Below are 17,710 nucleotides of genomic sequence, written 5' to 3' on the forward strand. Positions count from 1 at the left end.
CTATAAATGCTGGTAAATATTACATTTTCCCCAGAGACATGCAGACATGGCTTCTTTTATTTCATGAAGCGGTATCATTGATAGTGACAACTCAGACCTAAAAATACAACTGCACTCATGACCTCCCTGCTGGCTCTGCACAGCAACACTAGTCATATTCTGGGTCCTACAGAAATGGGAATCACATAAGACACTATTTATTGTAAAGAAGTAGACAGCCATCAAATATGTGTTGTATTATATCCCTGTTATAAGATTTTTTCCTTCTAGTTGTCAGCACTTCCACACACAAGTATTTCCTTATGTTCAATCTTGAAACTGTTATAGATATTGCTTACACAAACTAAAAAGGGGAGAAGAAAGTAACACAGAAAATACATTAAGATTTTTTTTATAGCATTCAAATTCGTCATAAACTGAGAGTGTAGGAATTGCTCTCTCCTATTTCCTCTGCAACTTCCACTGCTGCTCATCATCAATGGAGTTGAAAGCTGGAGAGAACTGAAAGATTTTTGCCAGTGCAAGTACAAATGTGAGCTTTTCTTCTTCACTGCACCTGATCTTTGTTCAAAGGGTACTTCCAGGGATAGTTACTAGAAATTGGTTTTGACAAATGACAAAGGATTGCTTCATCACACTGTAAAAGGTATGGCTCAGATCAGAGCATGCTATCACTGCACGTGACCAGTCCTCCTGCTGCTGGAATTCCCGTAAGAAAATATTTTTTATTTCAGATCCAATCCTGTTTGCACTTTGGAGTATCCAAAAAATAACTTCATCGACTTTCTATCCTGTAGCAGAAGGCAAGGACAGAGCCTCTGCTGCCAGCACTCCACCAGCAGGGAGTTCCACCTAGTAGGTTTCTCTATCAGCCACCCTCAGTGTCACTATTAAGCCCTTTCTTGGAATGTATCAGAAAAAAATTTAAATAAAAATAACTGACTTGGTAAACTCATCTGATTGCTTAAACCATTAATTAGCATAATTTTCTGCAAATACTTCTGCAAATCTCTGTGTCAAGAGTTTAACATACTCGGAATCTGCCAAGTTGCCATCCAAACGGTAGCACATTTTCAAGTAAAATGTCAGTTACCACTACTCCCCATTTTTTAAAGAGAAAGATATATTAAAAGGCATATTACTGTTTAAATAAATTCTCTCTCACCTATAGCTCCAGCTCACCATTTCTATCTTCATAAATTTTCAATCCTACACTGACACCTTTAGCTTGCAAACACAGACTACATACATAAATAATAATAAATTAGAAACTGAAAGAGAACCAGAGACACATAAATATACAACTCTATAAAAGCCTCAGAGCTAAAATGCAATTTTCATGGAAGTCTATACTTTCTCATTTCAGAACATTAGATTTTAACTCCACATTGTAACTCCTGAAAGAGAGATCATCAGAGTAGATTGCCACCTAAATCTGGTCCTACAGAGACTTAATAGACACATTTGACTTTGTGTATAGTTTGGTTGTGAGTTTCACAGAAGTTTAAAGTCACCACACACACACACACACACACACAGAGCAAGGGTCCAGTTAGCGCAGCCTGAACTCTTCTACTTGCAGTAAGCATGATTAATGTGAGGAAATGAATTTTTTGTTTCATTATACTATAATGTACCTACGAGAAAAAAAGGATTTAAGCTGCCGATTTTGCAATGTGTGAGCAGTGACAATTAACATACAGATAGAATTTTAAAACTGTCTGCATTTCTTTTGCTGGCCAAATGTCTTGATTAGCTTCAGTGTCACACACAAAATATCATTCCATACCATCCACTCATCCAAAGAATTTAAGAGGCAGAACCAGTTGTGCAACATGCTGCATATTGTTCACTCAAAAATCATAAATCTCAGTTCATTCCAACGTCATGATAAATACTCTGAAAAGAAAGTTGAAAGCTCTCAGTTTGGTGTTGCCAAATACTATTACTGCTCTCCCCCGGTCAGGTAAATCCACACTTCAAGGGACTACACAATGTCACACACACATGGAAGTTACTGAGAAAAACAAAACCACTGTGATGTGTGGTAAGAAAGAAGAGCAACATCAAGGCAAACTGAAAAATCAGTGTATTAGTTAGTATGCCCAACTTCAGGAAAACTTTATATTTCAGGTATTTCTCTGAATTACACTGAAGTGTCACTATCAACTGTGACCTGTTTGCCTCGTTTTTTACAAATTCTTGATTCTTTTGACACCTGAAAGAAGAGAGACCAGCCAATTACAGACAGGAGATTCCAGACCCAGGATGATACACGGTGTGTGACAGAAGACATGCACATGCCACACACTTTTCCGTTTTCCTAGGATCAACCTTTCTGCAGGTGTGTTTTGCTAGAATATTTCACATTAAATTTTTCATCACAATGTTTCAAGAAGCAATGACACTGCAATCAGAAAAACAAAGGACCACCTAGCACGAATACATATTAACTGCTGTGGGCTTTGTACACTAGAAGATAATTCAGCAAAGAATGTCTTAGAAGAGCTGGAATTCAGTTCACCGGGGACTCAATTTTTGTGCAGATACACCCTTCATCTTTCACGCGTTTTAGTTTTATTATAGATTTTATTACATTTTTCTCCAGCTGAACGACACAACATCCAGCATCCTACAATATAAATGGCATCTTCTCTCCGAACAAATACACAACCAACCAAAACCAAAGCTAAATATACAGCCAGCTACTGCCAGTAAGCTGTAAAGACAGCTACAAACTTCATCCCTAGAGACCTAATGCACAGTTTTTTATCTTTCAAAACGCAGTATTTTCACACTATAGCATGATACTTATTTAATAGTGCAAGTATCTTAAATACTGGTTAGCTTTAATTTTTCATATGTATATGTAACACAATCTCTGAAAGGTCGAACGATTTACATTCAAATTTCAACAGATATCTCCTCAGGTCTGTAGCATAACCTGCATGTAATACAGACACCTCAGTTCTCTAATCATTTTGCAGAAGAGAAGTGGAATTACTCTTAGGTGTAGAAATTAGAGCTGACAATAAAAATGAAGGCACACGCCTTGTATTGGGCTGAACTGGTGAAGGTCTTTGGGGAGCAAATCAGAAAAGAGAGGACAAAAATCCCATAAAAAATATTGAGGAAATAATAAATCCCATATAACCGTTTGCATAGGAGTTTTGGAAAGAATAGAAACCTTTTGTCTTTTTTAGGTAAATTATTTTAAGAAAAAAGTGCATCTCAGGTTGACAAATAATGCACAGACTTGTTCACAGGAAGTTCACAAAAAGGATCCAGGAGAACGTGGAAAGCAAGGTTTCTATAGCAACGTAAGAAATTAGCAAAATATGAGAAATAAACTGAAGCCAATACAGTTGTATTGGAACAGATGGAAGCTTTACTATTTTGCAAATTAAAGCAGACTATCACCGAGGAAGGAAAACTTGAACTTTGTCCAAGTTAAGTAAAGTTAAAACCCAGGGAGAACCGTGCTCAAATGGAGGCAAGAAACAAGGAACCACAGCACACATAGGAAGAGAACTCAAGACAAAACTTCAAGAGAGCTAAATGACAATTCAGTTACAACAATAAACTACCCACTATTTTAATAAATTATCCTTCTAAGACCTATTTCCTGCATATGTCATCACTCCACCTAAACCAGAAATTAAATTTCTCATTTTTAAAATATTTACTCTGGATATAAGGTTAAAATTCTCAGTGTTGTTTTGCATACAGTGGCAAGTTGGACTTCTGACTGGTTTCCCCCAGTGCCCTTGTGTGTACATGCATGCTGGATCATTACTGCATAGCTACATCATGTGCAAGACACTTGAGCACTTGGCCTGAATCAATACTGGCTGGCTTTTATAATCTGAGTTCTGAACAAAGACACGAACACAATCTTTATATACAGTTCCACACTGAGTGACTGCCATAACAAGCTGAGCTATTGATTCATCCGTTAACATAATAAATGAGTCACACTGAATGCAATGAAGTCAGTTTTCTAAAAATAGCTTGTAGCCAGTTTGGCTGCTGTCATCTGTTGAAGTTCTCCAATGCCACTTCAATTAACATTAATCTTTCTTCAGATAGATCACTGTCTAAACAATAACAAGTTGTCACTAAACCTCCTAGTGAAACTCTGCTTCATCTTCAAATGAAAGCGAACCTCAAAATCCTCTGCTCAACTACTTTTTTCAGATTCATCTCATACATATGCTTGTTATCTACTATCAGGATATTCTACCTTTTAACTGATTTATAAACCAAGCAGAATATTCAAGAGAGACCGTCCTTGTGAGCAGGCCAAATACCTGGGAGCCAGACTGGCTACCTCTATTTCTATGGGCATGTTCATTTTATCACGGACTACTGAACATGTTACGATACTGCTGCCAAAGCAAACTGCCCAAAACAGCATTTTTAGCCTGAGCAGCTGGGCTACCTTCATGTTGACCCATGAGAAATCAGCAAATCTTCTTGCCTTCAATCCTTACATACAGCCAAAACTTCAGACTATTCCAGAGAAGGAGGCTGGGGAATTGCATTTCAAAGCAACTTTGTTCTCCACTACCTATAAGAGCATGCATTAAAAGCAGACACAAACCTACTTTAATTGATACTAGTTTCTACTGACATTTGAGAAATTGTTAAAGCACCCTGAAGGGAGGTAGTAAGAAGGCAGCCTATTTTGGGCTCCCCTCCTACACAACAGAACACTGGCAGCTAGAGCAAGCTGGGCTGCAGCTCTAGCCCTGGCTGCACGCCAACGATGAACTGCGCAAAACAGCTTGCAAAGCGCTCTGTGGCAACAGCTTTACTTACTCCAAGGTGTAGAACTCTATGATGAAGCCCATGTTTTTTCATGTGGTTGTTTTTTTTTTTTGTTGTGTTTTTTTTTTGTGGGTTTTTGTTTTTTTTTTTTTTTTGTTCTCTTTTCAACCATGAGCTATTAAAGATCTTGGTTTTTTTTTTTTTTTTGTGTTTTTTTGGTTTTTTTTTAAATGATTAGCTCCTAGAAAACTTACTCCCCCCGCCTCCCCCTAGTCTTAGGCTATCTTCAACATGTTGTACTCAGGAACCTCACAGAAACAAAATTATTCCAGACATGCCCTCTGTCAGTTCGTGTCTCCACTGAACAACACCAGCTCTGGGATTAAAACCTCAAAATTGCAGAATACTCACTGCCTCACTGCACACACACACACAAAAAAAAAAAGGGGGGGGGGGCAAGGGGGTGAAAAGAAAATCAACTCTGATTTAAAATTTTTATTCCATACCTTATTAGTGTTTTAAGAGTAACAGAAGTATAAGAACACGTTTTTCACTGCTTTCTGGCTTTTGTCCTTAACATAAAAAACAAACTACATAAGACCATTATTTTTAAGGAGGAAAAAAGTGTTATTTTTCTCTTTCAACCTTCAAAGCTTTTTTTTGCACCTTCAGTAGGAAAATACTGTTGTGTCAACAATCTGTTATTGGGAAAGAAGGCAAAAAGGATCTTTGTCCTCAGCATATGTCAGAATCTAGAGACAAGGGTCATATGCATGTCATTTGGCAATCACATGACCAAGAGCCTCTCTCCCCTTTTAGCAGAATGACTTATTTAATTTGGGAGGAGGGGGAACTGGAATTGTCATGACATAAAGTATATGAATTTAAAATACACCTCTATATAGTTATCAACCTACACCACTTCTAGACTTAATATAGTTTTCTTGGGAGTATCTTTGGTTTAACTCAGTGCACAGGGCACCCCATATATGGCAGTTTAGGGTATTATTGTTGCTGACCAAAAGACAGATCTATAAACTGCCTCTTCCTGAAAATGTTTTATCAGTTCACTTACTGCTTAATAAAGACACAGAAGGGGAGCAGGGAAGGCAATACCTCCAAGAAATTTTGGGTTTGCAGGCACTGGCCCTCAAAAGAAATAAAATGGACAAAGAGGAAACTTAAAATACATGGACTTTTCAGTGGTGCAGCGTTGTATTTTTTTTACTCTCAGCATGAAGAGAGCTGTCTTCTGGGGACAAGCAGGGGGAATGCTTATCTTCCATGAGTACCAAAAACTATTTAAGTTTTGATTTTCACTAAACAAATTCATTAATAATTGTTCAAAAGTCTTATTAGGACTTGTATGCTTCATAGCAAGGGTATGAAATATGCACACAGCAAACATAAGATCTTTGAACAGCATGAAGTAAATCATAAACAATACCAGCATTTATAATCTAAAAAGAAGTTTTCCCAGGACTTTAGTATTTAACTGCATCAGACAACGTAGCATGCAGAACACTACACCAAATATGTAATGGTTTTTAATAGCCTAGTTCTACCATTATAAGAAAAGAGAGAGGTGTTGCCTCTGAAATAGGCTGAGAATAAAATACCAAAGACTAGTTCTGCACTCAGAATTTTCTTTACAGATTTAAAACTTTATTTCTAATTAAAACTGACTTTTAAAGTCTTCCCAAATGCCAGCACAATCTGAAAACAGTTTTGCCATGTGGACCAACAGTAAAAAGCCCACTTCTGTGCAGGATGCATGCGTGCATATAGCGCAGAGGAATGATTGTACTATGTTCCATCTGATTGGTAATCTAACTAGGGAAATCCTACATTAAATCAAACAGACAGAAATGTCAGCTAGATTTAAGTAAAAATGTGTTCAGTGACTTTGAAAGTTCCCACCGGGGCATCAGATGCTTGACCAGTCATCTCATTAAACAACATGAGCAAGATTTGAAATTTCCTGAGAGAAAAAATATGCAGAAGCAGACAAAAATCATTATCACAAAACCAGTAAAATTCTCACCATTTAGACAAAGAACTATATATTTAATAACCATGTTGGGATTTAGTTGATAGACCTAGCTCTTCAAAATACTGTATAAAGAGAGGTATTTATAGTAAGGGCCAAGACAATAATAAATGTTGACCTTACTTTGTTCTGTAGGAAATACCATGGTAGGGTGAAGTATGTATTTGTATTTTTTTCCAGCAAGTACATACCCAGCAGAGATACGGAGCATTTACATATATATTGCTGGCAATTGCCTGTCGCAAAGTCCTCCCCCACCTCAACTGAAAGCGAATTTTGGATGCCCGAGAGTGATCTTTTGCCCATCTTTGGATGAAAGGATTTAGGCAATATGCTAAGGATTGCAGTGGTCTGCCTGGAAATGAAAGATTTCACTGGTAAATTAGCATAACAGCTTGTTGAAATCTATACAGGTGGATAAAGTTATTTTTTGCTGACACTCCTATCACTTCAGTTGAGCTCTGTTTGCTTCTACTCAAATGTAACAGGGAGACCATCTGAACCAAATGTTAAGAGAAAGGAGATCTCTGAGGAAAATAAATTCACACAAAATTAGTAGAAATAGTGAGACTTATTTTCTTATAAACTAACACTGGCCACCTCCCTCACAGAATTTCAGTACCCAACAAAAAATAGATTTAAAAAACCATGGCCCTCCACCACAAACCCTTCAGGTCTTTTGCCGTGTACATATTTTTCACACTCCACTACAATACCATAATTTTCTTCCCATTAACTTCAGTGTATATTTTCCCTTTCATTTCTTAGACACTCAAGCATTTGCTGGACACATGCTTGTGAAGCAAGCTTAGACACAAAAAGTCTACGTGCATGCTTATGCCAAGGTTAATAAATACTACATGTTTACTTTAAAAAGAGATGAAGTTTGGCTGAAATACGTAAAACCAGACATGGAATGATGGAAACCCAGGGATGCCTGATGTTGGAAAATCAGCTGGAATGAATTGCTGACCACAGGTTGGAAAGACCAATGAGAGTGCTTTCTATGATCAGGGAAAAAGGCGTCCAGAAACTCTACACATTCCAAAAAACACCAACAAGGACTAAAGGCAAGAGCAGGATGAAACAAACTCAGGACAATAAAATGTGGAGAATATGTAGAAATGGTCTGATCATTCCAGATTCCAGATCAAATTTGTTCTTTATCATTTAAATCACAGAGCTCTTGGAAGACTGTCAGAAATCTTACTTTTTTTTTTTTTTTTTAAAAAAATCCTACAATTCTGAAATTACTAGAATGACAGAGGAGTCTCAGAGACAAACACCATCCAGAAGGGTTACTACACCAGTTCACTCGATACTTCACCTTCTCAAAGCCTCATGTCTCTCCAAAGAAAGTATGAAAACAATCCAGTATATGATTAATGGCACTTTTGTTATGTCTCCAGACAGTTAAATTCAGAGGCAGAATTTGTCATTTTTTCTTTTTCCTTAACACATTTGTGTGTTTGCATATATATACATATATTGCCATGTGTGGCCTCAATGGGAGAACTAAATTGTGTCTAAAAGAGTCGCCTGGCTCAACTGGGTTTTTTTAATGTATGCTATATGCTGGGGAATGTGAAAGGGTACAAAAAAAAACCCAAAAAAACCCCGTTCAGACACAGAATGGAGTCATGTGAATAAAGTAACTCCATATTTGATTCACCCCTCTTCATACCTAGGAGGAACTGTCTATAGACAAATAGCATTACTGACAATGCTGAAACTAAGGTTTTATTGCATGTCTCACACAGTTATCTCCATTCCAGACAATTTACAATTATTTTCTAAGCCATCATCCATTCTTTACAACTGCTTGTAAAATACTTCCATAAGGTTCAAGCTCGAGTTGCCGAAAGACTTTTTTTTTTTTTTAAATGTTATTTTATTATTCTCTACAAGGCTTTTTCAGCATTATTTTTGTTTTCTGTAGCTATCCTTCCCTTTTGTCTATTCATCTGATCATTTAAATGCCCACAAAGTGTTTCTAGATTAATTTAAAAAACTACAGATGTATTGTCTCTGCTATCCATGTACTCATTACAACCTCAGTCTTTCAATATTCAGACACATGGTAGGCAGGGGACATGTGCATCTTAGACAACCTAAAAGGTCTTCAAACAAATGTGGATTTGTGCATTTTGTTTCATTCAGGTCCTAAAAAAAACCAAAATTACTAGTTTTCATTTCCAAATATGTTGTACAAACAAATGAAACTATTAACCTCTCCCTACTTGTAGCTTTAAGTAACCTTGCAAGTCATTATCAGCTATGTTCGCCTATCATCTATTTTGAATTATGTTCTCTTAGAAGTAAAAAAAATAGATAGAATGATCCCCTCTGGTTCCATTTTGCTGAAGTCCTTCTCTTCTTTATTACTGCTCCCCCTACAACAATATGATATTTCGAAAGAGTGACCCATCTCACAGTACTGAAGATTTTCTTTTTTTTCTAAGATAGGACTGCACAAGGTTAGTGAGCATATATACATAGTATTATCATCATATTCCTTTGGTTGACAGTGACCATAACATCCCTGATAACTGCAGCATGCCTTCAGCCATCCTCCAAGCAAAGAACATAGATGAGGAAGAGATTTCATTGCTTCCTCAGTTCCTGCTCTAGCACAGGTGAGAGGAAATGAAAAGAGATAAGGGTGAATCCTGGAATTTACACTTCTATAAAAGAAGTAATTTTCTTAAGTGCTGTCATGTATATTCTGTGTTAGAACACCCTGATCGATTTGCTTAGACAAAAATAGCAAAAGTAGCAGGAAGGTATTTCTCTTCCAAAGCAAAAATTTAGTCTACAACCACCTTACATTAATTATAAGCTTAAATACCTGACTATTAATAGTCAAATGACTAATATGATCAATACACATTCCTAGTATTTCACAGGTTGCTTCTGGAGCCATGAAGCAAAAAGGGTATCAAAGATGGTTCGGACAATTCTACCTGCAAACAGGTACTGAGGACAGTACAGCATATGCATGACACAGACACTGATATAAATATAATATATAAGAGGTTTGTGTACAGAGATACCTGACCTTTATGAGTAAATCACTGTAAGAAACTGCCTTTTTCTTACCAAATCACAATTTATGACTTTACTCCAAACAAGCAATTATTATGTAACCTGCCTTTTTCTTTCCAGACCGAGCACTAAATGTCCTCACCCTTTAGAGAGTAACAGTAGCAACTACAAAGAGCCCAGAAATAATCCAAATCTGTACTGAAACGAGTTTCCGTAGAATGTAAATTTAGGAACCAAGCAAAACTGTAGCATTACAATAAGAGAGAACATTTAAAGAAGTGATAGAAACCACTGTAGGTAATGTCAGTAGAATACATTTTAGGACCTTAGCTTCTGGTAAAACTGCAAAATCCTATTATGCTGACAAAGCTTTACAAGGTTTTGTTCTACTTTGGATTTGCATTGGTGAGCAAAGAGCTTACAGGTAGGTGGGTAGCATCAGGTCAAGCAATGAATGAAAGGCCTATCCTAAGAAAAAAGGCTCAATACATCCCCATCAAATCCAACAAAAATAAACCGATAGGACTATCTCTTGCATTTAAAACCTAAAAGACGGATCTAGAAAGCAGGTGGACCAAAGGTCATTTACAAATGAAGAGAGAACTCCAGCTTTTCTCTCTTATTAGATATATCATTCCCCCTACTCCCCCTTGAATACCAGGGGTAGATTCTACTAGTTTATTTTAACAGAAACTGTATTGCCAGCTATATTTTTGTCTAAAATATGTCAGGACAAATAGTGGTGCTGTCCCTCCACAGGAGCAGTCAACACTTTAGCTCCTATTTCCTCCAGCCATATCACCTGACTTTAAATGCTCATTGATGTGTAATGCTACCCTGGATAAGTGTCAAGATACATTTCATAGTTGCAGTGCCTCCATACCTCAAGCTGCTAAGAAGGTAGGCTTCTCCAAATTCAGTAGAGTCTTCAGAGCTGAGAAACATGATTACCAGTGTACAAAGAGTTGTCTTCATAAATCAGACAATAATTATAGTAAATGGCTTTTTACAAAATAGACTTCTTGTGCTCTGAAGCTTAGAATACAGATGTTCTAATATGAAGAATAGAATACCCTCTTTCATTTTAATTAAGGAAAAGTAAATATTCAGTAGAAGTATCCTCTAACAATTTGCTGCACCTTTGTAAGGCTGTCATACAGTAATTTGTCCAGTACCCATTTGTACTAAATTCAAAACCATTTTTAATTAATAAATAAATTGTAGCAGAAGGCTTTCACAAATGGAAGAAAGTCAATGCTGAGTACCCACTACCTAAAAAAGCTCATTTCAAGATTATCTTATCGTTACATCTATTGATTAACTCACAGTTCACCTTTTCTTTATTCCACAGTGGCCATTTTTTTTATAGCAGAGTGACTGTAATTCTGCCACATATGCCATTAAGACACAAACTCTGCATGTGGATTTTTAAATTTCAAGTTGAGCTTACATTGATAGTAAATATATTAAATTAAATTTTGATTTGTAAAATGAACTGTTTATGAAAATAAAAAGATGAAGAAACCAAATAATATAAAAAGTTGAAAAAATCAAATAATAGATACTGTTGATAATATAACATTATGATCCCTCAATCATGAATTATTATGTGACAAATAAAGCAGTGATATATGATTGTTTGGAAGGTATTTATTTTTGCTTTGAAAAATTGTTGGTTTTCATACTTCTGCCCAGACATGCACACACTTCTAAATTAAGGACTAACTAGTGATTTCTGCTAACTCAGCAGAATGGCCAGAGATTTAACAGGTCATGAAAACCAAAGCAGGCCCAGGATAGTATACACATCATGGCTGAAGCACACAGACAGGCTTTTCAACTTGTGTCCCATATCTGGTCCATAGGAAACTCCACAGAGGTTCACTGACAGGCAAACATCATGCAATGGAGAGGCATTCTTTGCTAGAGCAGAGATGAAGGGAGAAATACAAGCAAATGACCCCTTTTTGGAAGGGAGAGGGCTTAATAGACAGTGTCCATCGTTCATCTAGCGGCCAGCCCAGCCTTAACCTTTGGCATGTACAAAATTTCCATCCCAGAAAAAATTATCTGAAACTTGCCACCTTTGGCTTCTACAGATGGATATTTCATAGAGTACTGTAGCTTTATTGTCCTTCGAACTCCTGCTGCAGCTCAGTTTTTTCATCTTCAGAAATGTACTGATATATACATGAGTACAAACACAGAATAAAGGTTTTCTAGCCCACTCTTTTGTTTCCCAGTCTTTCCTCCTTATAAAACTAGCTACAATAGACAAATACTTCAGGGAACTTCCATATTATTGGAGAGTTCTGTTTGAAATGTTGGGGTTTGAACCCCGAGCCCCCGAATTAAGGTTGACATATGGGTGATTCCCACAGCCCTTCATAAAGAGGTGGTGAGTTTGACTTACAGCTTCCCCCCAGGGTGCAGCTGGCCCTGCAGGGAGAGCCAGAAGGGAAATGAGCCCCAGGGGTCCCGCATGGAGTTGACAAAGGTCAGGTGTCTGCTTGGGGATAAAAGCTGGGACCCCTTGCAGGGAGTCAGGAGTGTCTGTCTGTGGAGTGCACTCCCCAGAGCTTCCTGGTTCAGGGCAGACCTCCTGACTCTCCCTGGAGCTGGGCCCTGGTCTGTTTAGACCTTTGTGAACACAGGCCGATCGGGTGAGAGTTGCCATGTGGGCACCTTTTTCTTATGGCTTTAACTTACTGGTTTGGCTGTTTCCATGCCAACTGTGGGCAACCTTGGCTCACTGTTTATATCGCCTGTTGTGGGCCGAGTCACATCTTTTGTGGGATTGTTGGGGGTGGCATCGATTATGTACCAGCTGATTGATCTGTTTGTACCCCCAGCGATCATTCATGGAATGTCCTTTTTGTATACAATACAGTCTGTGTATTGGATTCTCTTTCTGCTGGTGGTATCATTTTTTTTGGGCCTGGTCATTGGCAGAACACTGTTCTACAGAGCAATTCAGTATATGACAGTTTTGTACTTGTCCTGGTTTGGGGTAGAACAGGGCTGGTTCTGCTCACTGATTTTACTTTTTAGCTAAACCTCTTCTAATGAACTGCTCTGACTGAAGCTAACAGCATATTTTCAGCAAACTGCCTGGCTTTTAGCAGTGATAAGACTTCATGTTTAGAGTTACTGCCAGGGATTGGGGTGCAGACCAGGGCTACTGCTAAGCTTGTATCCCACACAGAGGGGGGCAGAGAGCACACCCCACCTGCAGGAAGGAGTGGGCAGGATACCTGACCCCAAGATTCACCAGCGGGGTGTTCCATCCCACAGCTGCCATAGCCAGTAAAGCTGGAGGGTCAGGAGGGGCAGCCCTTCCGTCACCCCTTCTGTTGCCCTTCTTTCTCCCTCCCACTTTCTTGCTGTTCCTGCAGAGGCTGACACCCGAGGGGGACTCCATCCACCCTGCCTTTGATCCCGAGCCCTGTGTTCCTGAACTGAGTTCCAGAATCCAGCTCCTGGACCCACTCACCTGAGTCCAGCCTGGGACCTTCCCTGGGGGCTGCTCTCCAGCCGGGGGTGATGCTGATGTGTTGCCATCAGTGGGGAATTGGGTTCGATACTGATCTTTGGATATATTTGTACATATTCCACTTTATTATAATTATTACTATTACTATTAGTGGTAGTATTAAAGCTGTTATCCTTTTCTAATCAATAAGTCTCTCTCCCTTATTCCCTTTTGCTTTCGGGGGTGGGGGGAGGGGGTTAACAGAGAGCATCTGTTACGGTTCACCCCAAACCGCGACAGTACTAAATTACTTTAAAGCAATAATTAAAAGACCAGTAGTCTTCTCATTAAAATTACTTAAAATAATAATCCTAATTACGAACTCTTGCTAGTGACAAGATACTTGAATGATGCATTGTAAAGCAAGCTTGTTACTTTTTTTTTTTTAATTTATTACCTCTTCCAGTACAAATCTCGGTTTTTATTAACAACTAAACTATTAAACATAGGATATGAAGGAATTAAAAAACCCTTAGGTCTGTGGAGGAGTTTCTGAAGGACAATGGACACGACTTTATCTTCTGGGAGGTGAACAACCCAAGCAGTAGTGCCAAGGCGTACGTGACAGGACAAGCGTAGAGTGTTCCTGAGGCATCCTTGGAGGCCCAGAGGAAGGAGCATGAGTGATACTGTTGTAGCTTTTTGCAGATTTTTCACAGGATGATAAAACTACAAGCAGGGCAGAGGCATGGCAGAGACAATATTCATATAATAATGAGTTGGAGCGCATGAATAATAGCTTCTAACCAACCCCGAGTGTATGCTAAGCGCGTGGACAGCTTGACCCTGTATAAATGCTGGGCTGTTTGGGCAAATAACTGAGGATGACCATTAACCGCATCGGTATCAGTCGTTACTCGGGTCTTGTTGCTGTTACCCGAGTTCCCCACATGGGTCCATCTATCTGTCATTTTCAGAGAGCTGTACCAGCATCCCACATTAGATCCCAGCCAACTCTGTCCCACAGTTAGGGTGGCACTGAGCCAGAACTAATAAGCCGTGCTGAGAGGGAAAGCATGTTGGCTTGTGCTCAGCACTGTGTTACAGACAGCTACGTTACAACCAGACCCCTCAGAGTACTTGCTTGTCCTTATTTGTCAAAAAGCTATTCACAAGGCAATAGGTAGTTTATATGAACTATTTAATTTAAAGCTAAAATATGCTTCATGTTGCAACAGTGTAATTAGAAACCGTGTGCTAACTGTTCCACGAGCATGATTTAAACGAATAGTTGTTAGTAGCAAATATGACTCATTTATTCCAGTTTGAGATCTTTCATACAAAACTTGGTTAAGAGCTACTTGATAATTTTCCAGTGAGGCTTTTTCACTGAAATATGTAATTCAATTAAAATTAAAATAGTTGTGCATCAGAAGCACGTCAAGTGAAAGCTTTTATGAACACTTTGACATGAAATCAAATATTTTGCTTTTTGGTTTGCCAATTCAATCTGATGTTTAATATTTCACTCATTTTTACTGGCCAAGTACAACATACTTATTGCTTGGCTCATCTGCTTTCCTCTCCCTCATGGACTTAGTTAGGGCTTGCTTGTGTTTGCTCAGTATTCTCCACCCCACTTGGGCACACTGGAATATTACTGGAATAACTTAAGTTATCCATTCAGTGTTTCTCCCTTAATCACAAGCAACATTTAATACATAAACACACAAAAAATTCACTATTAGACTTCTGTGTTAATAGGAGCTATAAACCAAAATTTTGTCTTATTCCATGACATACCCTCCCTTTTACAAACTAATGAACAGTACTGGTCAGAGTTATTTCCTACTACCTGACAACATGAACTACAGCTGTGATATTGAGTGTGTTAGAAAGGCTCTTGATTACTAGATTCTGGTCAGCATGACTTGCTTTCAGCAGCTTCCCCAAGACCAGACTCTCCCCCCTGCCCAGCACATACCCCTTCAACCTTCTCTTCCTTTTCTCAAAGCTGAGGAACATACAGGACAATCCTTTCCTCCAGTGATTGTGAGATTTTCTTCCTGTCGTTTGCTACTGCAGGAGGTGGCTTATTTACTCCCATCAGATTGTTACAAGAGCATCTTCAAAAGAAGGAAAGGAGGCAACCTGCTACTGAGTTCAGCACAGTAACAACATCAGGCTAATCATCAATAACTTCAGGTAGTATTTTCTTCCATGAGTTTTAAAATGAAGCAGCAACAGAAGCAGCTCTAAAAGCTCAATAGTGTAGATACATATAAACGTATTATTTGATCATTCGCTCCTGCTCCAGAATAACAGAATGTCAAAAGATTTTTTTATAGAGTCTTTCCTCAAGAGCAGCTTTTGCTGCGCTAGAAAGGACATGTACCAGCATGGAGTCCCACTCTGCTGAAAGAAAGGACATCACTTCTTGGAAGCAGTCAAACACATATAAACCTCCTTGTCATAAAGCTGTCAGTGGTCTGACCTTTTCCACTACTCAGTATTCCTGTGTCTTAAGAAACATATTTCTCTGTGACACTGTAATTGTAGAAACTACAGATGCCTACTTCTTTGTGGATAAACTTACAGTCACAGTTCTTGTCCAAATAATTTTCAAAACTTACCCCTAACGACTACCTGAATAATTTTTAATTAATGATTACCAAAGTTTCAGTGATCTCTTCTTGCTTCTCCAATAATGATCCCAACATGGGGCTTCTGGAAACCAGCTGAGGTTTCCTCACTGCAGAGGACAGGGTGACACAAAAGCTTGCTATTAGGGTAATTAATAATCTGGGAAACTAAGTCTTCTTAAAAATACTCAGCCAGCATCCTGTCTTGTGCAGAAGAACAGAAATAGTAAAAACAAAAAACCACTCTGTATGCCAAAGAGGCACCAAAAATTCATAGTCTTGAACAGGCTCTGTATATATACACCACTACCTCAACACAGAGGAGGAACACAGAGGGAGAGGCAGACAGAAGGAAAAGATGTGAAGAATAAAGATTCTGCTGATAAATTAAGGAGCTCTCAATTAATTAAGTGTGGCCAGGTCTCATTAGCCTGTTTTTCCACTGAAAATGAGGTTTTGAGCAGAAACAGTTCTAACTCATCTGAAGGTAAAGAGTATTAAGACCTCATTAAAAATGGAAGCACAAATTGGTTCTTTGTTGGGAAATGAAAGTGGCTGCAATCTTCAGCTAGGATGCCACTGAAACAAATTTTAAGAGAAGCCAGTGCTGCATTATTAAAATAAAAAGAAAAAAGCATTTTTAAGTATGGCTAGCTGGCTAGCTTTGCCACAAATTACTTCTATCCCTTCACAACATGTCAGTGTATTAAGCTATGCAGAAATAGCCAAGCTGGTGAGCTAATGAAAACCTTGGGTACTGCTAACAGCGCAGCCATGGTGAGGCTGAAATCAAAAGCTATGACAAAACCTTCCTGAGAAGCTGAGTATTTATTAAGTCTACACTAAGCTTTGGGCTGCTGTAACCACAAGACACACTACTATCAGTGTTTTAAAAATAGCTTGTATCTATACATGCTGCAGTCCTTGCACAGTTGGCGTAACATTTGTTCTCCCATTTACACAATGAAAACAATAGTAACAAATCAAAGACAATAAAAACTAGTGACTGGAAAAAAGGGGTTCGATCCAAAGACAATTTTATCTTATATTAGAGCTCTTGAGCATGTTAAACATTCACAAGCTCCACAAAAATATATAGTCAAATCATTTTGTTTATCACAAACAATAAATTGACTAAAAAGATTAAAGGCTTGAGAGTACAAGGGTTACAGCACCAGCTGGAGTCTGAAGTTATGTGCAGGAGAAGGCAAGACAAGAGGAACTCTTGAAGGAAGACAAAGGAAAAAAATTAAATTTCTAAACACAGAATTCGGTGCTATTACTGGGATTTCTGAGCAAAACCTTGAGTTGATAATGTCTTTTTCTACAAGATTTATAAAAACTCGGGAGTATTTTTGTTTCACATAATTATCTCCAAAGAAATGTTCTACTCAAATGTGCAGGCAGAAGCATGAACGCTTCTCACTGTATCTCAGACACCATCAAAAAGGCAAGAGGTTTTCTCAGCTTTGATTTAGGGGCCTCAAGAAAGTTGGTCCATTTTTAAATACCATTTTCTCCAAGCCCAGCATAGGTGCATTCCCTTGAATAAAATGTCAGGTAGACGAGCTAAGAGACCTGCATGGATGAGCAGGGAGCTTCTGAAGGAAATCTCATGGAAGAAAGAAGTGGATAGCTCATGTAAGAAGGGACTTGTCACTTGGGAGAAATATAGGGAGATAGTCAGGACATGTAGGAAGGCAGTAAGGAATGCCAAAGCCCTCTCAGAAC

The 17,710-nt window shown here is 38.4% G+C and overlaps 1 protein-coding gene across 1 annotated transcript in view; it reads right to left on the bottom strand.

Annotated features, from left to right (window-relative positions):
- The window catches only part of GPHN (gephyrin), a gene marked incomplete at its 5' end in the record, with an annotated part of 198,412 nt that overhangs the window by 169,082 nt on the left and 11,620 nt on the right, over positions 1-17,710 (bottom strand). The gene's annotated exons all lie outside the window — the stretch shown is intronic.

The sequence above is a fragment of the Merops nubicus genome, unplaced genomic scaffold (assembly GCF_000691845.1).
Source record: "Merops nubicus isolate BGI_N331 unplaced genomic scaffold, ASM69184v1 scaffold7042, whole genome shotgun sequence".
Lineage (NCBI taxonomy): Eukaryota > Metazoa > Chordata > Aves > Coraciiformes > Meropidae > Merops > Merops nubicus.